This window comes from Hibiscus syriacus, unplaced genomic scaffold, assembly GCF_006381635.1.
Source record: "Hibiscus syriacus cultivar Baekdansim isolate YM2019G1 unplaced genomic scaffold, ASM638163v2 tig00111096_pilon, whole genome shotgun sequence".
In the NCBI taxonomy this organism is placed as follows: Eukaryota; Viridiplantae; Streptophyta; class Magnoliopsida; order Malvales; family Malvaceae; genus Hibiscus; species Hibiscus syriacus.
In genome coordinates this window covers 19,706-47,436 of record NW_024062981.1, presented here as the reverse complement: position 1 = coordinate 47,436, position 27,731 = coordinate 19,706, and the positions used below count along the sequence as shown (strand labels likewise).

The 27,731-nt window shown below is 37.8% G+C and overlaps 1 pseudogene; it reads right to left on the bottom strand.

Moving 5' to 3' along the window:
• LOC120152939 overlaps positions 1-20,777 on the bottom strand; it is a 41,633-nt pseudogene extending 20,856 nt beyond the window's left edge.
• Between the last annotated feature and the right edge of the window lie 6,954 nt (positions 20,778-27,731).

Sequence of the window (27,731 nt, the reverse complement as noted above, 5' to 3'; positions counted from 1 at the left end):
CAACCCTTTGTGTTTCACGAGTTATGCCTAGGTACATTCACTGAGCTGAAGCAACATTTAATCTCAGTGCCCATTGTAGTTCCTCCTAATTGGACATCACTATTTGAGTTGATGTGTGATGAAAGTGACTATGTTGTAAGAGCTATTTTGGGGTAACACCAAGGTAAAATTTTTCATGTTTATATTATGCTAGTCGTACCTTGAATGAGGCACAAATGAATTATACAACCACTTAGAAGGAATTACTTGCAGTAGTATTTGTATTTGATAAATTTAGACCATACCTAATATGCACTAAAGTTATTATTCATAATGATCATTCCGCTATCAAATACTTAGTGGAAAAAAAATGATGCCAAGCCTAGACTTATTAGGTGGATCTTACTTTTGCAAGAATTCAATTTAGAGGTTGTAGATAGAAAAATTAATGGGAACCAAGTTACAGATCATTTATCTAGACTAGAAAACAATTCTGAATGCCATGACACTATAGATATTCAAGAAGAATTCCCTAATTAAAAAATCTTATATGCCATGGCATTCCTGTGGTATGATGTCCTTGTTAATTTTCTTGTTAGTGGTATACTGCCTTTTGAATTGAACAGCCAGGGCAAGAAAAAACTCAAGCACGATGCAAGGTACTGCTTTTGGGATGAGTCAGATTTATTCAAGTATTGTGTTGACCAACTCATTAGACGATGTGTACCTCAAGAAGAACAATGAGACATTCTATACCATTGTCATACGGCCCCAAGTGGAGGCTATTTTGGAGGAGCAAGGACTGCTGCCAAGGTTTTGCAGTCAAGTTTTTATTGGCCATCATTATTCAAGGATGCTCATGCATTTTATAAGTCATGTGATCGATATCAATGCACTGAGAACATATCCAGGCTATATGAAATGTCGTTGTAAGGTATTTTGGAAATAGAGATGTTTGACATTTAGGGAATTGATTTCATATGACCATTCTGATCTTCTAGTGGTGATCTATACATTTTTCTTATTGTGTATTATGTGTCCAAGTGGGTGGAAGCGATTGCAACATCAAAGAATAATTCCAAAATCGTACTTAAGTTTTTGAATAAATATATTTTCACTCGGTTTGGAGTTCCTCGAGCCATCATTAGAGATGAAGGAACCCACTTTGATAACAAGTTGATTGCGAAGGCACTAAAAAGATATGAAGTCTGTCACAAGATTTCCACAACATATCATCCATAGACGAATGACCAAGCTGATATATCCAACCACGAGATTAAGCAGATCTTAGAGAAAGTGGTGAATCCAATGTTGAAGGATTGGTCACCAAAGCTAGATAAGGCACTCTAGGCATATAGAACATCTTTTAAAACTCCTATGGGAATGTCACCCTACAAGTTGGTGTATGGGAAGGCCTTCCATCTCCCTGTTGAGATAGAACATAAAGCGTATTGGGCCATTAAGAGGTAAAATTTTGATGCTCAATTAGCTGGAGAGCAAAGATTGCTGCAACTCAATGAGATGGAAGAGTTTAGGGCACAAGCATATGAGAATGCCAGGATATACAAGGAAAAGACTAAAAAGTTGCATGAAAAACGCTGATGCCATGACATTTTCATGTTGACCAACAAGTGTTACTTCACAATTCCATACTTAAGCTCTTCCTTGGAAAGCTCAAATCTCGATGGTCAGGACCATTTAAGGTGTATCATGTTTATCCCCATAGAGCAATTGATATAAAAATATGGATGATGGGACGATCTTTAAGGTCAATGGTCAACGCCTGACATTTTACAACGGAGCTCCATTGTTGTGTAACAAGTCGGTGTTGTATTTGCACAACGTCTGAGTGTGCCTGAACCATGAACAAAAATTCGATGGCATGATTTTGAATTCTCTTGATTGTTCTTAAATAACGAACTTATTTCTCTTTTATCTTTAATTTTTATTTTTTATCATTGTTTTTTGTTAACTTCCTAAAAAGGCTACTTTTAAAGCATTTTTCACTTAAGTTATTGTTTGTTTAAAAGCTCATTTTAGTCATTTTAGGATCATGTAGTTGCATATAGTTGCATTTGTTGTGGTTGTGCTATTTTATTTCTTAATGGGCTGTTTGAGGGAAAGGTAGTTTGTCTATGGTGTGCAGGGAATAGCAAGAAAAAGGATTCTTTGGGAAGTAATGCCGCGGCATCACACGTTGCTAAAGCAATTGAAATGCCTTGGCATTTCTGGCGCAGAAAAAGATATTTCTGTATAAGGACAGCTGGCACTGGACAGCTGTCTTTGCACGTGAAGGATTGCTGTAACCGCCTGCCAGAGCTACCAAAGGATAACCGCCACTTGGAGGATAAGGTTCATGCACAACATGTGATTCTAGGGGTATGAGGGTATTTTGCACCCAACAAACTCATCATTACCCCTAGATATTTTTTTATTATATATGACACCTCATGGGAGAGAGAGACATACGGACAGAGAGCACACGCATAGAGCAGAAAAATCACATTTTTTATTTTCTCTTTTCCTTTTTTCTTCTTTGGGATATTCCTCCATTGATAAAGCTCCAAGGAGTGGCAAGCTAGGCGCCGGAAGGAGCTAGCGAGCTAGGTGGTTCGTGGTGGCCGAGAGGAGACCTCTGGTGGCGCGTCGAAGGCTTCTTCTCACTTCCTTTTTTGCTGCTATTTTTATATTATTTTGTGGGTTGTTAGAACGAATATTTTCATGACTTTGTGTTTGGATATTTCGAACCCCACCATGAACTAACTTATTTTGTGGTGGTTGGTTGAATGGTTGTTTGAACTTTATTTTCAATAGTATATTGAAGTTTATTTTGGTTCTTTATTTGCTTTTCTTATGAATGCTTCACCATCTAGGCTTGTAAGAGGCATGGAAATGTCCATCTCTTAGATGAAGGTTAGGTATTCGGAAGAATCCTAAGCTAAAAATACTTGTAAGTATTCAGAAGAAACGCAAGATAAGATCCTCATAAGCAATGGGTTATGGTATTTTCAAGGGGCTTTGAACCGGCCTAGGAATATTATAACTTAATCCCTTAGATCTCGGAAGAGACTAGGATAGGATTTCAACGACTAAAAAGGGTGTCTTTATCAATAGGGTAGGTTGTCCAACATCGTTGAGTGAGAGCATATGCCTTGGCATCCTATTCTGTTAGGTTCTTTTGAACACCTTAGGAAAGCCCTATCGAGTAAGTAAAGACAAGATAGCTTAAATATACTTGAGAAATAAGTTTAGCAACCTTAGATCAATCCTTACCATTCATTTCATTGGAAGCTTATCACGTGAGGATTATTTTCTTCTTATTTTATTTATCTTTTTATTTATTGTTTTTACCATTTCTCATTGCCTTGACATTTCACCATACTCAATATTAAACATCCATCATTGCCACTGCATTTCCATTTGCTACACCATCACACCATCAATCCGCATCCACCAGCATACACATATCCATTGCCGTGACATTTGTATATATCAAAACTAACTATACTTAGATAGAATATTGCATTGCTTTGGTTAGACTTTTGTGATTTCACCCAATCCCTGTGGAGACGATACTCACTCATCATTATATTACTTGAGCGATTGTGTATACTTGCACATTATTTGCGTATATTTTATAGTACTCACAACACTCGAACAAGTTTTTGGCGATGTTGCCGGGGATTGGTAGCCTCAAGTTATTTAGTTTTGCCAGAGCATTTTATTTTGTTTTGCTTTTTTATTATTTTTTTTGTATAGTTTACTTGATATTTTTGTTTTATTTTTCAGGTTTATTTAGTGTATGCCTAGAAGAAATTCTGAAGAGCCTTTGGAACCAATAGAACCTGAGATTGAAAGACTCTTTAGAAGAAGAAGACGTGCTCAAGAAAATATGTATCAGATTGGAAACCAAGGCATTGGTCAAGATGACGGAAATCAGAATGCCACGGCATTAAACAATGCTGAACCTGCTATCAGGCCTCGTGTTATTCGAGATCATTTAAATCCGATGCTGGATGATCTGAATCCTGGGATTGTGGCACCCGAAATTCAAGCTGCACATTTCGAGCTGAAACCAGTCATGTTCAACATGTTGAATTCCATTGGACAGTTTGGGGGTATGCCAACTGAAGATGCCAGGCAGCACATTCGCAATTTTTTGGAAGTTTGTGATTCTTTCCGCCAAGAAGGAGTGCATGAGGATTTTCTGAAATTAAAGCTTTTTCCGTATTCATTGCGTGACTGAGCAAGAGCTTGGTTGAGTGGTGTACCAGCTGGTTCGATGGAATCATGGGTCGATCTTTGCAAGAGGTTCTTATTGAGGTACAACCCACCAAACAAGAATATGCAGCTAAGGAATGAAATATCATCTTTTCGCCAGGGCAACGACGAATCCATGTATGAGTGTTGGGATCGTTACAAGAGTTTTCTTCTAAAGTGCTCAAATCATGGTTTTCATGATTGGACTCAAGTAGTCATGTTCTATAATGGAGTCAATGCACCCACGAGGATATTACTGGATGCCTCGGTAAATGGGACATTGCTGGACAAATCACCTACGGAGGCGTTTGCTATCTTGGACATAATTGCTAACAATGATTATCAATTTCCTTCATCAAGACTTGGGAGTGGGAGGAGAGCACCTGGAGCATTCGAGTTAGAAGCCAAAGATTCGGTGTCCGCTCAACTCTCCGCTATTACTAATATGTTGAAGAACTTACAATGTTCCACTGATGTGAAGGAAGTGAAATCAACTAGTCTGGCATGTCTGTTATGCCAAGGCAATCATCACGAGAGCCAATGCCCAACCAACCATGAGTCAATCAACTTTGTAGGCAATTACAATCAAGGCAGCAACAATCCTTACTCAAACACTTATAATGCTGGATGGCGTCAGCATCCTAATTTTTCATGGGGAAATCAAGGAGCCTACAATGCTAATCAACCTACTAGGCAGCAGAATCACAATGAGCCTCAAAGTTACCAAAATGCTATGCCATGGCATAATGCTAACAAAGGAGCTTCATCTTCAGCGAGCATAAGTTCCTTAGAAGCTACAATTCAAGAATTCATATCTACTACGAAGACAATGCTGCAAGACCATTCTACTTCAACTAAGAATCAAGGAGCTTTACTTTATAGTTAAGGCGCCTTACTTCAAAGCCATAGGTCGTCTCTGAGAGCTTTGGAATGTCAAGTTGGTCAGATTGCTATGGCATTACAAGAGCGTCAGCAAGGACGTTTGCCAAGTGATACTGAAGTCACTAAAGGGCCTGGAAAAGAGCACTGCAATGTGTTAACTCTTAGGAGTGGAACACAAATCAATCGACAAGTCAAGGATAGTGGGCCACAACAAGATGATTCTAATCCTACTACTGAAGCTGAATTACAAGATGATAGAGTTTCTGAGAAAGACAAGGAGGAGGATTCTGCCAAGGTACTAGATTATGATGCCAAGGCAAAAGAAAATTATATTCCTACAGCTAAGGAAGCTAGACCTCCCCCACCCTTCCCGCAAAGATTGAAGAAGCACAATGATGAAGTTCAGTTCAAGAAGTTCGTAGACATTCTTGATCAGCTCCATATCAATATACCTCTCTTGGAAGCTGTTGAACAGATGCCGATGTATGCCAAATTTCTGAAGGACATCTGTACCAAGAAGAGGAAAGTAGAGACTGTTGCCACGGCAACAGAATTTTGTTCTTCATTGAGTAAGTTGCCGCCAAAGAGAAATGATCCGGGCAGCTTCATTATTCCTTGTTCAATTAGAGCTAATTTCGTTGGAAAGGCTTTATGTGATCTTGGTTCAAGTGTCAACTTAATGCCGAAATCGATATTCTTGAAGCTTGGCATAGAAGATGCAAGACCCACCTCAGTTATTTTACAACTTGCCGACAAATCCCATGTTAAACCTAAAGGGAGAGTCGAGGATGTCATAGTAAGGGTGGACAAGTTTGTGTTTCCAATCGACTTCTTAATTCTGGACTGCGAAGTTGATGCCAAGGCACCAATCATTCTGGGAAGACCTTTCCTAGCCACTGGACGTATTTTGATAGAACGCTCAAATGTTTTTAGAATGATTGGTGACACTGAAGATTGGCTGATCAGTGTGTGACTGTCAATGTTTTTAGAACGCTCAAATATGTTGATGACACTGAAGAATGCCAAGGCATTTCTGAATTGAACTCAGTAATTGAAGAAGACACTGAACAGCTTTTCCAGAACAACTTCATTCAGCTAGCAGAAAATGAATATTGGGTGGATGATGAAAGCTTAGTGGAGTCCGACGACTTTCCAATTTTGGAGGAGCAATCTAGCTTAGTACAAGTTAGATCAGGTATGAATTTTGAACTTCTGAATTTTGATGAATTCATTTCTCCTAAGCCTTCATTATTGCTTGCACCCAATCTAGAACTTAAGACTTTGTCAAGGCATCTTAAATATGTTTACTTAGGTAGCGATGAGACTTTACCGGTGATTATTTTCGCTAACCTTACTGCTAACCAAGAGCAAAGTTTGTTAAGTGTTTTGATGCAGCATATGAAAGCAATTGGTTGGACTATGGCCGATTTGAAAGGCATTAGTCCCACGATCTACATGCACAAGAATCTGCTAGAAGATTGCCACGGCAATTCAATTGAACCACAAAGAAGACTCAACCTTGTTATGAAGCAAGTGGTGATGAAAGAAATTCTGAAATGGCTTGATGCTGGAGTGATCTACCCTATCTCCAATAGCTCATGGGTGAGCCCTATCCAATGTGTTCCGAAGAAAGGAGGCACGACGGTGGTTACGAATGAGGATAATGAGATATTACCCACTCGCACTGTGACCAGATGGAGGATATGTATGGACTATAGAAAACTCAACAAAACTACGAAGAAGGACCATTTTCCTCTACCTTTCATCGACCAAATGTTGGATCGATTGGCCGGCAAAGCATTCTATTACTTTTTGGATGGGTACTCGGGGTACAATCAAATTTCCATCGCACCAGAGGACCAGGAGAAGACTACATTTACTTGTCCCTATGGCACTTTTGCCTTTAGGAGGATGCCTTTTGGACTCTGTAATGCCCCGGCAACGTTTCAGCGCTGTATGCAAGCTATATTTTCAGATATGGTTGAGGATTTTCTGGAGATCTTCATGGACGACTTTTCTGTTTGTGGGGACGACTTTGAACGATTCCTCGGCAATTTAACAAAAGTTCTCAAGAGATGTGAGGAGGCTGAGTTGGTCTTAAACTGGGAAAAATGTCACTTCATGGTGACTGAAGGTATTGTATTAGGTCACAAAATTTCACACAAGGGTATTGAGGTGGACAAGGCGAAAATTGAAGTGATTGAAAAGTTGCCACCACCAACTTCGGTCAAGGGAATAAGAAGTTTTCTTGGACATGCTGGATTCTATAAAAGGTTTATCAAAGACTTCTCCAAGATTTCTAAACCCTTGTGCACATTGCTTCAACAAAACCAACCCTTTATGTTTGACGAATTATGCCTCGGCGCATTTACTGAGCTAAAGCGACAACTGATCTCGGCACCCATTGTAGTCCCTCCCGACTGGACATCACCATTTGAGCTGATGTGTGATGCAAGCAATTATGCCGTAGGAGCTGTTTTGGGGCAACGCCGAGGTAAAATCTTGCATGTTATTTATTACTCTAGCCGCACTTTAAATGAAGCACAATTGAACTACACCACCACTGAGAAAGAATTACTTGTCGTAGTATTTACTTTTGATAAATTTAGACCTTACCTAATAGGCACTAAAGTTATTGTTCACACTGATCATTCGACTATAAACTACTTAGTGAACAAAAAGGATGCCAAGCCTAGACTTATTAGGTGGATATTACTTTTGCAAGAATTTGACTTAGAGGTGGTAGATAGAAAATGAACTGAAAATCAAGTTGCTGATCACTTATCTAGGCTAGAGAATAATTCTGAATACCATGACACTGTAGATATCCAAGAGGAATTTCCTGATGAGAAAATTTTATATGTCGCGGCACTCCCGTGGTACGCTGACCTTGTTAATTTTCTTGTTAGTGGAATTGTGCCTTTTGATTTGAATAGTCAGGCTAAAAAGAAGTTCAAGCACGATGCAAGGCACTATTTTTGGGATGAGCCATATCTATTCAAACATTGTGTCGATCAGCTCATTAGACGATGTGTACCTAAAGAGGAGCAAAGTGATATTTTGTACCATTGTCATTCGGCCCCAAGTGGAGGCCATTTTGGTGGAGCAAGGTCTGCTGCTAAAGTCCTGCAATCAAGCTTTTACTGGCCAACTTTGTTTAGAGATGCCCAAACATTTTACAAAGGATGTGATCGATGCCAACGGACTGGAAACATCTCCAGACGACATGAGATGCCGCTGCAAAATATTTTGGAGATAGAGCTGTTTGATGTGTGGGGCATTGATTTCATGGGATCATTCCCATCTTCTGAAGGACAATTATATATATTGTTTGCTGTGGATTATGTGTCAAAGTGGGTGGAAGCAATAGCAACTTCAAAGAATGACTCCAAGACTGTACTCAAGTTTTTGCACAAGTATATTTTCACTCGATTTGGAGTACCTCGTGCTATCATCAGTGATGAAGGAGCCCATTTTGATAACAAGTTGATTGCCAAGGCATTGCTGAGATATGGAGTTTGACACAAGATTACCACGGCATATCATCCGCAGACAAATGGCCAAGCTGAGATATCTAATCGAGAGATCAAGCAGATTTTAGAGAAAGTGGTGAACCCAAAGCGAAAGGATTGGTCGCCAAAGTTGGATGAAGCACTTTGGGCGTACAGAAAAGCATTCAAAACTCCTTTGGGGATGTCACCCTTCAAGTTAGTGTATGGTAAAGCTTGTCATCTCCCGGTTGAGCTTGAACATAAAGCTTATTAGGCTATCAAGCGATTGAATTTTGATGCTCAACTAGCTGGGGAGCAGAGATGATTAGAACTTAATGAAATGGAAGAGTTTAGAGCACAAGCATATGAGAATGCTCGGATATACAAGGAGAAAACCAAGAAGTGGCATGACCAAAAACTGATGCCACGGCATTTTCATATGGGGCAACAAGTCTTGCTTTACAACTCCAGACTTAAACTCTTTCCTGGGAAGCTAAAATCTCGATGGTCAGGGCCATTTGAGGTGCATTATGTCTATCCCCATGGAGCTGTTGACATCAAGAGAATAGACAATGGGAAGATCTTCAAGGTCAATGGCCAGCGTCTGAAAGCCTACAATGGAATTCCACCACCGCACAACAAGGACGTGTTACGGCTGCACGATACTGAAGCGTGCCCAGAGGAGAACCAAAATTCGATACCAAGACATTGAATTTGTGTCTGTGCATAAATAAAATTTAACATTCAAGTTTTTTTTCTTTAGTTTTATTTTATTTTATTTTGTAATTAATTTTTGATCTGATTTGTAGGGACCACATTGCTGCAAACCGTACAAGGAGCGGTTACCAAAGGCAGGAAAGGACAAAGCATTAATTGAAGAGATATTCTTTTGATTTGTTTCTTTTTATTTAATTTCTGACATTTACTTTTCTCTTTCCACAGTTTTTGTCCCATCATCATCATTGCTTTTTGGCAGTTTTTCCTTCCCCATACACGCACAACTCCCACCCACTAACTTCTCTCTTAACCGTCCTATCACCCCTTTTCCCTCCCAAATTTTTAACTTTTTCTTTCCTTTTTCTTTTTTCATTTTTTCTTTTTCATGTTAACTTTTATTTTTTCTCTCTCTTTTACTCATCTTCTTCCCTTATTCTCTCCATAGCCGAAATACATCCAAGTTTTTAAAGCTTTCAAAAGCTTCTTCCTTTTTCATTTTTCTTACATCAAAAACACTGAAAATGGTGCGCTCAAAACCGGCTCCAACCGACACGACCACTTGGCAACAGTTTGAGAACGATGAGGCCAAAGCTCGGTTCAAAAACTTCAAGAATCGAAAACTCTTTTTTGAGTTATGATTTTTTTTTACCGAGGAAACCGATGGTGGTTTTGGACCCGAAGTTATGGACATCGTGATGCCACTCAAGTGGCAGAAGTTTGTCCGTCATCCTGGTTCGGTGAACGCCTCATTAGTTAAGAAGTTCTATGCGAATATTTCCAAGCCCAATCAACACTCCATCTTCGTTCGAGGTAAGCAAATCCGTTTTACATCCACTGCTATTAATCGTTATTTTCATTTGCAGGATGTTATGGATAACCATGCCAAGTTCGAAGAGGAAGCCGATAGCAACACATACGATGAGGTATTGGAGGACCTTTGTTTCGAAAACACTGAGTGGAATAGTCGCCAGACGAGCCAATACTCGGTCAACCGAGAACGTCTTCAGTCGAGTGCCAAATTATGGAATCACTTCCTCAAGCATAAACTCATGCCCACCTTCCACAACACTACGGTATCACTTTCACGCTTATTGCATTTACATTCTATAATGGTATCCCGTCCGATCGATGTGGGTCGTATCATTGTTCAGCAAGTTCACGACTGTTTGGGTAAAAAGGCAAGTGCTTTGGTGTTTCCTAATTTAATTACCGCTTTAGGTCATAAGAAAAAGGTTGAGGAAAATGTTTTTGATGAAATTTTACCTGGATTATCGGGCATCACTAGGGCTAGACTTCCACTGTTGTTGGGAATTAAAAATCCCAAGTCTAACGACCCTGTTCATGAGCAATCTACAGGTGCTACAGAATCGAATGCCGAGGCAAGGTTACTTGCTCTCGAGGAAGCTGTGACGCAGACTCAATCTCAAATGCATGCTTTACACGATGACATCCGTAACTTCTTTGGATATGTGAAGCATAGAGATGCTATGGTGGAATCATTCTTTCAAGAAATTATTCCCCACGGTCAACGGAATTTCCCTGGTTTCCCAGATGAAATTCTGCCGGCATTCAATGCCGAGGCATCTCTAGAGCCTGAGCACGATGCACCTGATCCTCCTGCTGATGACCCTACTCCTGATACACACCGTTCCGAAACTCCTGAATATCCATCCACTGTCCCTGTCGAAGAAACACCCAGCCCCGTCCCAGCACCCAATCCTTCTCATGCACAATGTAGTGGTCACCGTACCAAGACCACGGTTGGACGCATTGCGCACTATTACTCTACTTCTTCCGAGTCCAGCCCAGCACCTATCCGAAAGCGCACCCGACGAGGATCTGCTAGCACCTCCAAAGCACCACCACCACGTAAACATTGAGGTACCTCTCTTGCATCCATTTTCATTTAGTTGTATTTCATTGCATAACATATAGTTTATAGTTAGTTTAGTTCTCTTTAAAGCATTGAGGATAATGCTTCCCTTAAGTTTGAGGGAGGTATTGTCCTTGGTAGGTCATATGCATTATAGCATTAGCATAGTATTATGCCATGGAATCAGTAAATGGTAGGACAGTTAAATGAAATGTTTTGAGGATACCCGATGATGATAATTTTGTTAGGCTAGAATCTAAATGTAAATGACTGTTGAGAATGATAGAACTCACTCTAGGGCTTGATGCTTTGTGAAAAATATTTACACGATTTGTATGTTTTCTATACTTAGAAAATTTAGGAAATTTTTATGAAGGATCTTTAATTAGTCTTGGCATTGAAATATAGTATGGTGTTTAAAAGAAAAATCAAAAACAAACTCCCTTAGAAATAAAACTGTCAATAAATGCTTAAGCATAGCTGTAGAGGGACACTCCTCTTTGCCGTGGCATTTCCTGGAACTTTCTTTAATAAATGGAAGCCTTGTGCATATGAGTGAATGAAAGAAGTCACAGGACGACTCTACTTAACTAGCTCGGGGATGGAAGGTATGCTCCCTTTCATCTAGAGTGTGGGAGAGTAGGTGTGATGAGCTGACTCCCTTCGTAACAGCATAATTAAAAAAAATCAAATCAAAGAAAAGAAAAGGGAGTAAAAATATGCTTAATGATAAGTAAATGCCTTGACAAAAACTAGGGGACTTGATTAGAAATTGTCTAAATTCGCTAAGTATAGATTGGATACAATCACGCACACACACTACCACAAAGGATTTTGACCTAGGGAAAAGTACTTGAATTCTTGATAAGTCTAGCATGTTGAAGCCTATCGTTCTGAGGGTTGAAATTCAATTTTGTCCTACTGTCTTACTATCGAACTTTGCCATGACATTATGCTTATGTAACTGCTATCCATTGCTTGAGGACAAGCAATAGCTTAAGTTTGGGGGTGTGTTAACTTCCTAAAAAGGCTACTTTTAAAGCCTTTTTCACTTAAGTTATTGTTTGTTTAAAAGCTCATTTTAGTCATTTTAGGATCATGTAGTTGCATATAGTTGCATTTGTGGTGGTTGTGCTATTTTATTTCTTAATGGTGCTGTTTGAGGGAAAGGTGCAGTTTGTATATGGTGTGCAGGGAATAGCAAGAAAAAGGATTATTTGGGAAGTAATGCCGCGGCATCACACTTTGCTAAAGCAGTTTGAAATGACTTGGCATTTCTGGCGCAGAAAAAGACAAAAAAGATATTTTTACATAAGGACAGCTGGCACTGGACAGTTGTCTCTGCACGTGAAGGATTGCTGTAACCGCCTGCCAGAGCTGCCAAAGGATAATCGCCACTTAGAGGATAAGGTTCATGCACAACATGTGATTCTAGGGGTATGAGGGGTATTTTGCACCCAACAAACTCATCATTACCCCTAGATATTTTTTTATATTATATATGACACCTCATGGGAGAGAGAGACATACGGACAGAGAGCACACGCATAGAGCAGAAAAATCACATTTTTTATTTTCTCTTTTCCTTTCTTCTTCTTTGGGATATTCCTCCATTGATAAAGCTCCAAGGAGTGGCAAGCTAGGCGCCGGAAGGAGCTAGCGAGCTAGGTGGTTCGTGGTGGCCGAGAGGAGACCTCCAGTGGCGCGTCGAAGGCTTCTTATCACTTCCCTTTTTGCTGCTATTTTTATATTATTTTGTGGGTTGTTGGAATGAATATTTTCATGACTTTGTGTTTGGATATTTCGAACCCCACCATGAACTAACTTATTTGGTGGTGGTTGGTTGAATGGTTGTTTGAACTTTATTTTCAATAGTATATTTAAGTTTATTTTGGTTCTTTATTTGCTTTGCTTATGAATGCTTCACCATCTAGGCTTGTAAGAGGCATGGAAATGTCCATCTCTTAGATGAAGGTTAGGTATTCGGAAGAATCCTAAGCTAAAAAATACTTGTAAGTATTCGGAAGAAACGCAAGATAAGATCCTCATAAGCAATGGGTTATGGTATTTTCAAGGGGCTTTGAACCGGCCTAGGAATATTATAACTTAATCCTTTATATCTCGGAAGAGACTAGGATAGGATTTCAACGACTAAAAAGGGTGTCTTTATCAATAGGGTAGGTTGTCTAACATCATTGAGTGAGAGCAGATGCCTTGGCATCCTATTCTGTTAGGTTCTTTTGAACACCTTAAGAAAGCCCTGTCGAGTAAGTAAAGACAAGATAGCTTAAATATACTTGAGAAAAAAGTTTAGCAACCTTAGACCAATCCTTACCATTCATTTCATTAGAAGCTTGTCACGTGAGGATTATTTTCTTCTTATTTTATTTATCTTTTTATTTACTGTTTTTACCATTTCTCATTGCCTTGACATTTCACCATACTCAATATTAAACATCCATCATTGCCACTGCATTTCCATTTGCTACACCATCACACCATCAATCCGCATCTACCAGCATACACATATCCATTGCCGTGACATTTGTGTATATATCAAGACTAACTATACTTAGATAGAATATTCCATTGCTTTGGTTAGACTTTTGTGATTTCACCCAATCCCTGTGGAGACGATACTCACTCATCATTATATTACTTGAGCAATTGTGTATACTTGCACATTATTTGCGTATATTTTATAGTACTCATAACACGCAAACATTTTTTATTCGAGGTTACGTCCAATTGGTTTTGTACTGTAGGGACCCACTAGTACTTAGGCTGTACGAAATAGCAGATACCAAGGGAAGAAAAGAAAAAAATTAAGGGGGAAAATATTCTTTTAAAATTTATTCCTTTATTTGATTTTATTTCCATTTTTTAATTGTCCTTTCTCACCTCATTTATTGTTTGCATTTACGTTTTCACCTACCCATTTCACCCCATCCACTCAGATCATTTTCAACCGTCCACTCACTCTCTCTCCTTCATTATTTTTTTAACTTTTCCTATTTCATCTCCTTCTTCTCTCATTTTCTTCTATAAATGAAACTCTTAAAGTAAGAAAATCTCTCTTATTTTTTCTTTTTCTTCCTTAAAACTGGTACAAAATTGGTGCGTACGAGACCCGCAGAAGCTGAAGCTACTATGCCTCAGCAGTTTGTTGACGTTACGACAAAAGAGATATTTCAAAATTTCAAGAATCGCAAGATTTTCTTTGAGTTGGGGTTCATCTTCATTGATGAACAGGACAGCGATTTTGGGACATACATGATGGACATTGCTGAGCCATTGAAATGGCACAAGTTTGCAAGGCACCCCGACCATGTTAACGCCTCTTTAGTAAAAGAGTTCTATGCGAATATTTTTAAACCAAATCAACATGAAATTTTCATTTGAGGTAAATATATTCAGTTCACACCCTTTTCCATTAATCGTTATTTTCATTTACAGGGTGTTGAAGATCAAAATGCAAACTTTGAGAAAGATGCTGATAGTGTAACATACGGTGGAGTCCTTGAGGATTTATGTTTTTCGAATACCACTTGGAGTGGCCGCCAGACCAGCCGTTACTCCGTTAATTGGGAATGCCTTCAATTACGCGCAAAACTGTGGAACCATTTCATGAAGCATAAGCTCATGTCGACTGCCCACAATACAACGATAACTCTTCCACGTTTAATGCTTTTACAATCTATTATGGTTATGCATCCTATTGATTTAGGTAGAATAATTATTGAACAAGTGTATGAATGCTTGAGTAAGAAAACTAGCGCTTTGGTCTTTCTGAATCTTATTACCGCACTCTGTCGAAGAAAAAAGGTTTTTGAAAGTAGTTTTGATAAGGTCTTGTCTGGGGTCTCAGGCATAACAAGAGTCTGGTTGCATATGCTATTAGGTGTGGCTAAGCCTAAATTTAGGGCAACTACGACTGAAGAGTTTGAGGACGACAAACCATCTAATACTGAGGTAAGAATGCTTGCTCTTGGGGAAACTGTCCAGCAAACGAGGACTCATTTTCATGCTCTGCACGGTGATATAAGAAATTTCTTTGGCTATATAAAGCATAGGGATGATGTTATGGAATCCATATTTAAATATTCTATTCCATCATTTGATGCCGAGGAATCTCTTGAGCCAGATGATGTAGACCCTCCCGTTGGTGAGCCCGTACCAGATCTTGAACCTCAATCCCCTACTCCGGATTCTCCTGTAGCATCATCTGAACCATCCCCCAGTCCCACTACAGCACCTGAACCTTCTCCTGCTCGTCGAACCATCCGTCGCATTAAGAAATCGACAGGGTGTGTTAATATTGCCCATTACTATTCAACATCTTCATATTCTAGTCCCACGCCACTCCGGAAGAGAACAAGGCGTGGAGCTGCCAGCACATCCGCCGAGACAACGTCACTACCATCAAAAAAATTGAAGTTCCTCATTTAGCACTCATTTTGTATTCCATAACATTGCATTTAGTTTCATTTATTAATTAGTTCTCTTAATGCATTGAGAACAATGCTTTTCTCAAGTTTAAGGGAGGTATTGTTCTTTGTAGAACATATGCATGATAGTATTAATATAACATTATACCATGGCATCAGTAAATGGTAGGACAGTTAGACAAAATATTTTGGTGATACTCGATGATGATGAACTTTTTATGCTAGAAATTGAATGTAAATGACTATTGAGAATGACAGAACTGAATCTAGAGTTTGGTGCTTTGTGAATTATTCTTATACGATTGTATGTCCTCTATACTTAAGGAACTTAGAAAATTTTTATGAAAGAACTCTAGTTAGTCTTGGCATTGAAATTTGGAATTATGTTGAATGATAAATCAATGAGAACTCATTTATGTCTAAAATTGTGAATAAATGCTTCGACATAGTTGTATAGGGATACTCCTTTTTGCCGTGGTATTGCCTAGAACTTTCTTTAATAAATGGCAGTGTGTGTATGAGTGAATGAAAGCAGTCACGGGATGACTCTACTTGACTATCTTGGGGTGGAAGGTATGGTCCCTTTCACCTAGAGTGTGGGATGGTATGTGTGATGGGCTGACTCTCCTCATAGCAGCGTTAAAAAATAAGTAAAAAAAGGAGTATAAATGTGTTTAATGAATGAGTAAATGCTGGGAAAAACTAGGGACTTAATTAGAAATTGCTTAAATTTGTTAAGTGTAGATTAGATTTAATCATACACACAAAACCACAAAGAATCTTGAACTAGGAAAAGTACTTGATTTCTTAATATGTCTAGCATGTTGAGGCCAATTTTTCTGAGGGTTGAAATTCTATTTTTGTCTTTCTTGTCTTGTTGTTGAAAATTGTCATGACATTCTGTTTGTGTTAATTGCTATTCATTGCTTGAGGATAAGCAATAGCTTAAGTTTGGGGGAGTGATAACTCCATAAGGCTACTTTTAAAGTCTTTTTCACTTAAGTTATTATTTGTCTATGGGTTCATTTAGGTCATTTTAGATGCATGTAGCTGTATATAATTGCATTTTTATGGTTGTGTTGGTTTATTTTGTTAATGTGATGTATGAGGAGGAAGGTGTGGATGTTAGTGATTTGTAGGAAACAACAAGCAAAAGGTCGAGATTGGAAGGAATGTCGTGACATCGCACGTTGTTGAAGAATATTGAAATGCTTTGGCATTTATGGTGTAGAAAAGGACTAAAATATATTTTTACATAAAAACAGTTGGCAAAGCACGTGTCTGATGGTTGTAACCGCCTGTTGGGGACCACTGCCACATGTGGAGATAGACCTCATAAATAAGGAATGAATCTAGGGGTATGATGGGTATTTTGAGTAAAAAAACCCAATATTACCCTTAGATATTTTTATTATTAAAATACACCATATAGGAGACAAGAGGAGATAGTTACTCCAGTAAAAAAATCTTCATCTTCTCCACCGTTCTCTTCCCTCCATTTTTTAGTGGCGTTCCTCCGTTAACAAGCTCTAAGGAGTGGCGAGCTAGGCGTCCGAGAGGAGCTAGCGAGCTAAGGTGATTCGTGGTGGTAGAGGAGAGCTCCGACAGTGCACATCGAAGGCTTTTTCCTCCTCCCCGTTTGCTGTTATTTCTCATTTGATTTTGGTTGCAAGGGACGAATGAATTTTATGAATTATTTCATGGATTATTCGAACCCCACCATGAACTAGCTTTATTTGGTGGGAGTTCACTATGGATGTTTAAGTTATTTCTTTAATGGATGATTGTTCTTTTTCTATGATTTTATTTGTTTTGTTTATGGTGCTTAATGTCTTAAGGTTGTAGGAGCTATGAGAGTAGTCATTCTTTAGGGAAATACTTAGTGGTCAAGAGAAACTAAAGATGATTAACATAAACAATGGATTTTAGATAGTAACTAAGCCTAATCCACCTTTAATCATAAGGCTAGGTCAATCGACTAAAAGGAGTAATGGTCGGTAGAGAGGGTAAATGTTAGTACGAATACTGAACGGTATTGCCGTGACATATTCTGTTAGACTGTTGGGATCCATGCACCTGCTAACGCCAAGATGTATTGCCATGACATTCTCAACCTGTCGAGCCCCTTGACTAAAGATAGCATAAAAACCTTTAGTAAACTCTATCGGGCAAGTAAAACATAGAAATGAAATCATCTTAAGAAGTTAGACTTAAGTTTCCTAAGTAATTCTTATTATTCATTCCCATAGTAGCTTGTTGTGTGAGGATTATCAAGTCATCTTATTCAATTCAAATATTTACAATTTGTCTTGCCTTTAAAATTTTCAATTGATTTCACTACACACTTTATTTTGCCACGACATCTCCATTTGCTACCACATCACACCATCATTCCATCCCCACTAATACATATTGTCTTGATATTCTCATTAGTACATACCATTACTGACTATACTTAGATAAAGTAGTGTTTGCTTTGGTTAAACTCATAATTTCCACCAATCAATGTGGAAACGTTACTCACTCATCATTATATTACTTGTTTGATTGTGTATACTTGCACATATTTTGCATTCATATTTAGTACTCACAAAACGCAAACAATATGCCACAATACTACTTTGATTCCCACAACATTAATGAAAGGTAAACAATATTTTAAGAACTAAAGTTGTATTGATGCTAAAATTTATACACATTTACATACTCAAAAGGAAGAGTCTTTTTATTAACCTTAGCACAATGTTTGCACAAAAGCTCAGCCTCATATGCTGATTTCTTCATTTTCTTCAAATTTTTTAATGGAACAACTGAGCCACAGCTATCACACGGTCTCGTATCCTGCAAAAATCAACAAGGCATCCTTAAACATAAACTACTTTGCAAGATAAGCCAAAATGGAGGAAAACAGAGTACTTAGACAAAAAAAATTTATGGAAAAAGAAAGAAGTATCCAACTGAAGTATCCCATAGTAGAACTATAACAAATCACATGTCACTTAGATAATTGAAATTATCAGATACCCCGTTAAACTCTTTGTGCTGTGAAGGTCAGCTCATAAATAAAAGAAAACTTGTTCTAGGGAAACTTGCCTGGTTGTGGGAGGATAAACAGTCAAGATCCTGACTTGAACAACTGGGTTGAGCATCGGGGTATCCTATTTGTTGGGTCTTATGTTCTGAGTCTAGGAAACCATTTTCTGCTAAAACTGCCTCCTCCAATACCATCTGAAAATCACTTTGCTTCCACTTGTACAACTGGGTCTGCCCCTGATATCTGAACTAGGAAAATTTCAGGACCATTAGAAACACTTATTTTCAAAACACTTGAGAGTTTGTTATAGGACAACACAGTAATTGCAAAAAAAGTGTATTACGAAGGTAGTAAATTCCATCTGGAATGCCCCGTGGGCGTGAATAGCATCTCCATACTTCATGATGGTCAATCCTAATCACTGGGTGATTGTTTATTACATCCTTTTGTAATTATAAGGAATTCTAATTACCTAAAAGTGTTTTACTAACAATGTGTAATTACACTATATTCACTAAAACCCACAACTTGAAAACAAAATAATTTTCTTTTAAAAATAGAGTTCTCTAATTCTTCACCCCTTTTAAGGATTGGAGCAAGTTAATAGAGTGTTTCAATTACGCTCAATTTAGTACGACCCACTCATTATAATGATTACAACAATTACAGAAACATGTCATACCTATGTATTTACAAGTAATTACATAAAAATTCAATTATTGAATGGCTTTCTAAAAACAACGTATGTCAGCTGATAATAGTTATCTACACTACAAAGTATACACCTGTCCATACATTCAGCAAACGGGAATATTATTCCTTGTTTCACCCACTCATAATCCTGCTTGCAAGTTCAAAGAAATGAGTACACCGCCATACACAAAACAACAAAAACATGAGAGATGAGATTACCCTTTGAGTTCCGTTTTTTGAGTACCCAAAAAACATAATGCAAATAGCACCAGGAACTCAACAACTTAAGACTGATTCAGGACCTTGCAAGATCGGATCAATCACAAAAGCCGGCCAAGTAGGGTATCTCTTCCCACATTTAGCCCAAACTATATCACCCAAAGCAAAATCCTCTGGCTTATACACATCTTTCCTTTTCCAGCTCTATCTTTTCTTGATCTCTCTAAGCCCTTATATCCATTATAAGGCACAAGCTCGTCTGTTTCAAGCAATACCGGAGAATAATTCAAATAACTTCCATAATTGCAACTACCATTGATCCCTGCATAAGCCATTCCTCTTTCCTCTCTTCTTTTACTAATTAGATATAAATCCAAGCTTCCATATCCAAACTTATCTTTCATATATCCTGACCCATCAAACTCATCGTCCTCCAAGCTCGAGTCCGTGAAATCGACCCTGAGTTTTCTACTTTTCCATGAATCAAGAACGGCATCGTTGAATCTAGAAGGAAGCATTTGAGTTCTTCCTCTAGATGATTTCAATAATGGAGGCTACAAATTCTTCTTTGAACTCTTTTTAGTTTGCTTTGCCTTATTCAATTTCCTTGAATTTGACTCCAATTCACCGGCCCGGTAAGACTCATCGTTGCTCCAATAGCCTGCGCTACTGAAATCTTCCAAGTCGCCGTAGGAATAATAACCGTTCGATTTCAATCTCTTGGGGTTACCGTCGTAATCGTAATATATTTCTTCTTCCCCGCAGCCACCGTAGCTCTCCCCTTCCATCTTGCAGCGTTTCATACTATGCATTTAAAGATGCCCGTTCCGTTTAATCATCATCTCTATTCTCTACATATATACGATCGTCAATCAAAACCCCGATTTTTACATCGAAGCAAAGTCCCGTTCCACTAAATTCAAATCGATGGTCTTTCAAGCGAAAAGCAAGCGCACCGGGAACCAATACTGAAACCCTGAAGAGAGAACAACCCACACGACGACACCACCAAAAGGAAGCAATAAAATTCGCACGTTCTTCCCGCGAATCTCCAGTGTTTCAATCAGAAGAAAATTCGATTTTCAACAGGCAAGGGGGTAATTCACGTTGATATGAATTTTCATCTGTTATAGGCACAATGAAATAGGGGGAAGATGTTGTAACTTGTAGAAGGGCTGGGATTGAAAGAGTGGAGGCGAAAACTACGTAGCGAGATTAGTTTATATTTAATGGGTTTTTGATTATAGGGTTAAGGGGTAATATAATATAATATTGGTTAAAGTATGGGCCTCGGTGGAGTGGCAGGCGTTTTTTCCAAAAAATTATCGATGATCGGTATATTTACCGATCTAACACCGGTCAGACTATATTTCCTGATCTAACACTCTTTGCAGTAAAGTGTGCCCCTTGCACCACGCTATATGTTGATTTGGCGCCACGTGTGGTAAGGCGCCCCCCTGCACCGTGCTATATGCTAACATGGAATACACGTGGGTATAGCGCGCCTTACGCCACGTAGGATATAGCGCGGGTCAGGGGCCGTGCCTTACCTTTAGTTCTCTGACATAATTATATATAGCGCGGGGCAGGGGCCGCACCATACCTTTAACTGATATAATTATATAAGGCGCGGTGCACATGTTATCGCGAGGGAATATATCTGTGTCATTCCAGATCACAGAGCTGGGATCAAAGCAGCAATGGATTCTTCTCCTTCGACAAGAGCAAAAGCAACTGGAAGAATGTGCGACTGCGGGTTTTTTCAAGCTCTGAAGTATCCATGCTCTCATGTGATAGCAGCTTGCTCGCATACACGTCAAGACTATAACCATTTTGTGGATCCCGTATATTTACTCTCTGAAGTTTTTAAGGTATACGAATTTGAGTTTCCCCCCATAGGTACTAACAAAGACCCTGATGAGGTTCAAGATTGGCTTCCGATTGTACCAAATCCGAGTTTATTGAGGGAGTGTGGTCGTCCAAAATCTAATCGAATTCATTGCGATATGGATATTCGAGAAAGATCTAGATAAGACAAGATGTGAATATTGTAGAAACCCAGAACAAACTAGAAAAACATGTCCACTTCTGTTGCCATCAAGTAACAATTGAGGAGGAAATGATGTATTTGTTTATCAAATAATAATTTTTGTACTTTAATTTGCATTTACTTCAAGTTAATGTCATTCGATAATCGCTGATGAAGATTAAAAAAACGATACAATAATACGAGATTGGACGTTTGCGTTATATGTTATTATAATAAAAGAGATAATAAGTGACAAACTTAAGAAAGTTATCGAACACAAACATTAAATTTTATCAAACTAATAACAATTTAGTATTTCAAAATAATTTTAAATTCAACAAACTTACAATAAGTATTAAATGGTAAATGATAACCAAATTACAATAACTGATATTAAATGGAAATAAACAAAATTAACTGAAATACATTAAAAAAAAGTCCAACAAATTTAACAAAATAAAATTAAAAATTACAATTAAAAAGTCCAATAAACTAAATACAAATATAATAAAAAAAATATATCGATGCCTGCGACGCGAATGTGTTCCGCAGGGCGGTGGCTGTCGGTCTTGAGGAGGATTTCTTCATATCACTGGTTGTGACTCCTCACTATCATCATCATCACCATCATCATCGTCGTCGTCGTCGTCCTGAGTAGGTACATTAGGTTGATGAGGAGCTGATGGCGATGAAGTACCTCCATAGAATAAGGACCCTGGAGGTGTATGACTAACTATCCCACCGGCCTGCAAAAACTGGGAAAACTCATAAAACCCATACATCACTGAGTGTGAAAACTGTACAAGAGGTGTCTGTGCTGCGGCCATGGGTGATGAGGTTGAACCCGCCAAATATCTAACATATGAACCTCAAGTCGGATATACAAACATAGACCCATAATAGCCTCCAGGAGGGGTCATCTGTGAAGGTGGCGGCGGCGGGGTCATAAAACCAGGTGAAGGCGGCGACGGCGACATCTGGTAATGGAAAGACGGTGGCAGCATCATATATGGTTGCGGTATGTAAGTCGCTGGATACGGTGGTTGCTGTGAAGGTCCTATTGCTGCAGTTGAGGATGAACCGGAAGCAACTGCTCTCCGTCCACGAGTCAGGGGACGATGGTGTTGTGTCGGTGAACGTCTCTGTTGACGTCGCGGAAAGGTCTGCCCTCGTACATCCTCGGGAAGAAGAAACGGTTTCCCGTTACTGTTGAACCACTCATAATAACCGTCAGCAACCATCAAGAGGTCAAGTAAAATGGGCTCTCTACGGGGAAGGCACCGATGTCGATCCTCCCACAACACGACCCACTCATGATGCCTAACCAGTTAATCTGTATCTGTCTTGCCGCGTCTATATGTGCTATGCAACTCGTCCATATTGCGAGGTGCTTCCGGAATTGGTTGAAAACAACCAAATTGTCGGAGCACGCGATCAGTGGAATGCCACTCGACGGTCGCATAATAGATCAAGGGGACCATCGCCATCCAAACATCTAATGGGCCCCTCAACTCAGGTGGGATCACCGCCCTCACATCATCAGTAGAATATGACACCCATTCAAACTAAAACAAATATATAATTTTTATTAAAAGAATAATCTAATTATATAACTATAATCTAAAATTGATTTTTAAACATTAAAATTCATACATGTGTGCCAGCCTTCTAATCGATTAGCACCCTAATTTTTTCTAAATCATCAGGTAGCTCTTGATGATTTTTCCTATCAGTAGATCACCTATTCAAGGAAAAAAATTATTATACACTTTATAAAATTATTAATATACGAAATCAGTTTTATAATTACCTCAGGAGTAGTGGAAATACGAATGGGTTCTTCACAACAGGACATAAAAGGGCAATCGATACCATGCCCAAGATTGCAGCAGCATGAGACATCTATCGATAGCATTACACCTATAGTCAGTGGCTCGACACATCTCCCTGTACAGCAAAGCCAAAACTGCCGAGCCCCAACTGAATGATCCGACCATATGAAAGTCACTCAGATGTCGCAACCACATGCAGTGAACTTGGTTACGCGATTTGTCCGGCATCAGCAACCCTCCTATCAGCTGCAATAGGCATGCCCGTGCATACATTTTAACTTCATCCTCAGACACGTCCTCGCTCAACTCCCGAAAATTGGCATCTAACCAATTTAACAGTATCCGACCGTTAAAACTTTCCGGGACACGTCCTAGATTTTCCCTGCACAAAGTAGTCCAGGAACCCTGCGCGATCCCTGATATGACATCCTCATCCACCGAAAGCCCCAGGTGCATAGCAACATCCTCAAGTGTAATCGTGCACTCTCCGCACGGAAGATGAAATGTGTGGGTCTCCGGCCTCCACCGCTCTACTAAGGCAGAGATAAGGTATGGTTCTATCTTACAGTGACCCTGATATCTACCTATATAACCAAATCCAGCCTCTACTAAATACAGCAAGACACGGCTAGGTATCACTAACTTAAGGTTCCTAATAAAAGGATCTAATACACGGTCCTTCTCCTAAAATAAATAATTACAAAAATTAATTCTTAATCTAATAATCATGCATTAAATAAATCAACAAATTATTACTAATAATTTAAATTAAATTAAAACATTAAAATGTTACCGTATCAGCAAAGTGTCGAGATATATGATTTCCATCCAAGCGAAGTAGACAGCCTTCCATTATATATCTGCAAAAAAAATTATATAAGTAAAATATTAAATAAATTAAAATACTTAAATAAATTAAATACAAAATATTAAAAATATAATAAAATATACCTTAAACATAGAATATAAGAGTATTTGAGAGAAGTTGAGAGAATTTTGTGTGATGAAAGTGATTGAGGATTGGGTATTTATAGGTAGGATTGAGGTGTGAAGCGTTGGGGTATGAGGGTAATTAAACATATAGCGCGAGGCAGGGGACGCGCCTTTCTGACGCTGGGCAGGGGGCGCGCCATTCTGACGCGTGGCAGATACACAGGTAAGGCGCGGCCCCTAATCCGCGCTATACCCACGTGTATCCCATGTTAGCATATAACGCGGTACAAGGGGCACGCCTTACCCCATGTAACGCCAAATCAGCATATAGCGCGGTTCAGGGGGCGCGCTTTACTGCTAAAGATGTTAAATCGGAAAATATAATCTAATCGGTGTTAGATCAATAAATATACCGATCACCGGTGATTTTTCGAAAAAAACATCGGAGTGACACAAATGGCGACGTGTTTTGGCTCAAATACTGGCAAAGATGGAGGGAGATTGGAAATGGAGCAAATTTTTGTGGCTCGTGACGCGCGAAACCAAATTGAAAAAGTTCGGCTATTGGTTTGAATTTTAGAATTCCTAGAGTATATCTTCGTCCATTCTTTAAACAAATCGAATGAACACGGATGAGAATATATTTATGTTCATTGATTTATTTAATTTTAACCAAATAAATAAATAAACATGAATATAAAATAATATTTTTTGTTTGTGTTCGTTTATTAATGAATGTAGTTTCTTCGTATTTGTTCATTTAATTGATAAACGAATATAAATGAGCGAATATAAACGAACACAATAAAGAAAATGTAAACTAACACAAACGAATGAATATAATCAAACATAAACGAACACAATAAATGAATATAAATAAACGTAAACAAACATAGATGAACATAAACCACAACAACAATAATCACATAAAATTCATTAATATAAGTTGTAACTTCATTATTAGACAAAAACATGCATAAATACTAAATAAACTACATGAAAATAATAAAGTTAAAGTCTTAAAGTATTCAACAAAATGATCTTTTTAAAATCCAAACGTCTTCAACAATATTCAACTTGTATTCATGATCAATCGTCAATTCACCATTCATCCTGATCAGAATCAAGATAGCGTGAGGCGTGAGCGATAAGATTGAGATTTGAAAATATGTTTTTTCTTCTTTCCTAACAATTTTAGGATTATATTTTATTTAATTGTTTCGGGTTTTTTTATTTTCATTTAAAATTAATTGAATTTTAAAATATTAATGAGTATTATATTAAAATTTATTGGGCATTAATAGTTTAAATGGATCTAGAGAGATTGAGCTAAACATAAATGAACAAACATAAACGAACAAACATAAATAAACATAAACGAACGTAAATGAACGAACTTATTACTGAACATTCACCAACATAAATGAATGAACGAGTCTTTTGTTCGTGTTCGTTCAATTAATTAAACGAACACAACATTTTATTCGTGTAAATTTTTTTAATAAATAAACGAACATAAACGAACTTTTCGGCGAAAATTTTACAAACAGTTCGCTGAAGGTTTAGTTTGTTAACTGGCCTCCCTTCGTGGCTTAGATTTCACAAATTTGGATTGGTGTTTTTTAATTAACACAATTTTAGAGTTAGATTCGTTTATCTTAGGTAAAAAAATAAATTAGTTTAATATTTTAAAGGTAACTCAACAAATAAAATTTGACAGTTAAAAATTAATTATTACAGGGTAAATTATATATTTGGTATCTAAACTAGCAGTTTTAATCCGTTTTAGTAGTTAAACTTTTAATTTTTTCAAATCTGTTTAGTTTTTATTTCATTTACTTGCCGTTAAAAACTTAATGCTTTTAGTTCCTAAACTATTAGTTTTGGTCCTTTTTAGTACCTAAACTTTCAATTTTTCAAAACATAATGTAATATTTTGAATAGGGGCACTAAAATGAAACAAAAACTAAACTTTATGTATGGTTTTGAAAAAATTGAAAGTTTATATACTAAAATAGACTAAAATTGATAGTTTAAGTACTAAGCGCATAATTTATCCTTAATTATACTAATGATGAGATATTTATTTGTAACAAAATAAAGAAGTAATCTCATGTATATGTTTCTACCCATATAACGATCCTGAAAATATATAAAACTAAAAGTTTTAAACTAGATGTAAGTGAATCTTAACCATTTTAAAGGTATGATCCATTCACTTTGGGTAAAACTTTGACATAATATTAAAATTAGCCCCGATATTTATTAAATAATTATTTTGGCCCTTTTTCTCTTATTTGGAGTATATTGGTCTCTAACGTTTTATTTTATGACAAAAAGACTATTAATGTTTGACTAAATAGTCATAGATAATTATTTTTAACATTGTCAATACATATGTACTTGAAATAATAACATTGAAATGTTAAACACTTAATTTAAGCGCAAAAATATTATTTCTATGAGTTTCATCAAAGAGTGGGTGTTCTTTTCATTAACGAAGCTAATTATGTTTCTCATTGACTCATTGTGTCGAGGTCGAAAACTGTACTTAATAAGTTTGAAGGTGGAAGATGAAGTAAAATAGAAAAGTAATACAATTTGTAAGATCATACAAAATTTTCCGTGAAAAACAAAAATAATACGTAAAAAAATACTATTTGTGGGTATAAAGAGTGACAAACAAACGAAACAGAGAATTTATATTCGATGATAACATTGTACCGAATTGAAAAAAATATAAATCATGGACATCAAAATAATATCGTCATGCTTTGACAGAGGAAACATAATGGATAAAAATATACTAGTATGTTTTGACAGAGGAAAGAATACTGCAAGCAAGGTTACAATTATACTTGACAGAGGAAAAAAGACCTTTTCACACGAACAAAATTCACGCATGGTAACTTCGGGTGAGACCATGTCTCTTATAAGTTGAACAATGGTGTTAACCATGGATTCACTTATTGATGATGAAACCTATGCACACCTTTTAGATTCAAAATACATGATCCATGATCATGACCAACCCCTTAGATCGATCAAAAATATCAAGATTTTTCGACATTAAATTTGATTCATTTGGAAGATTGGAGGCAGATTGGACATATCATCTCATCTTCTTCTCAAACAGGAGAGTGCTTCTAAAACAATTACTACAAGTAGAGTTATAGCAAGAAAGAATCCATAACCAATCTTCCATTAGTCCGCTGCATCGGCGTATTGAATCCCCGGTACGATGTTTATAGATCCGAAGAAAGGGGACATTCGTCCGAACCAATGGTGGTACCAGTTCCAATATCGCCGGTACTTGGATTCTTTATTTGACCATAGGAAGA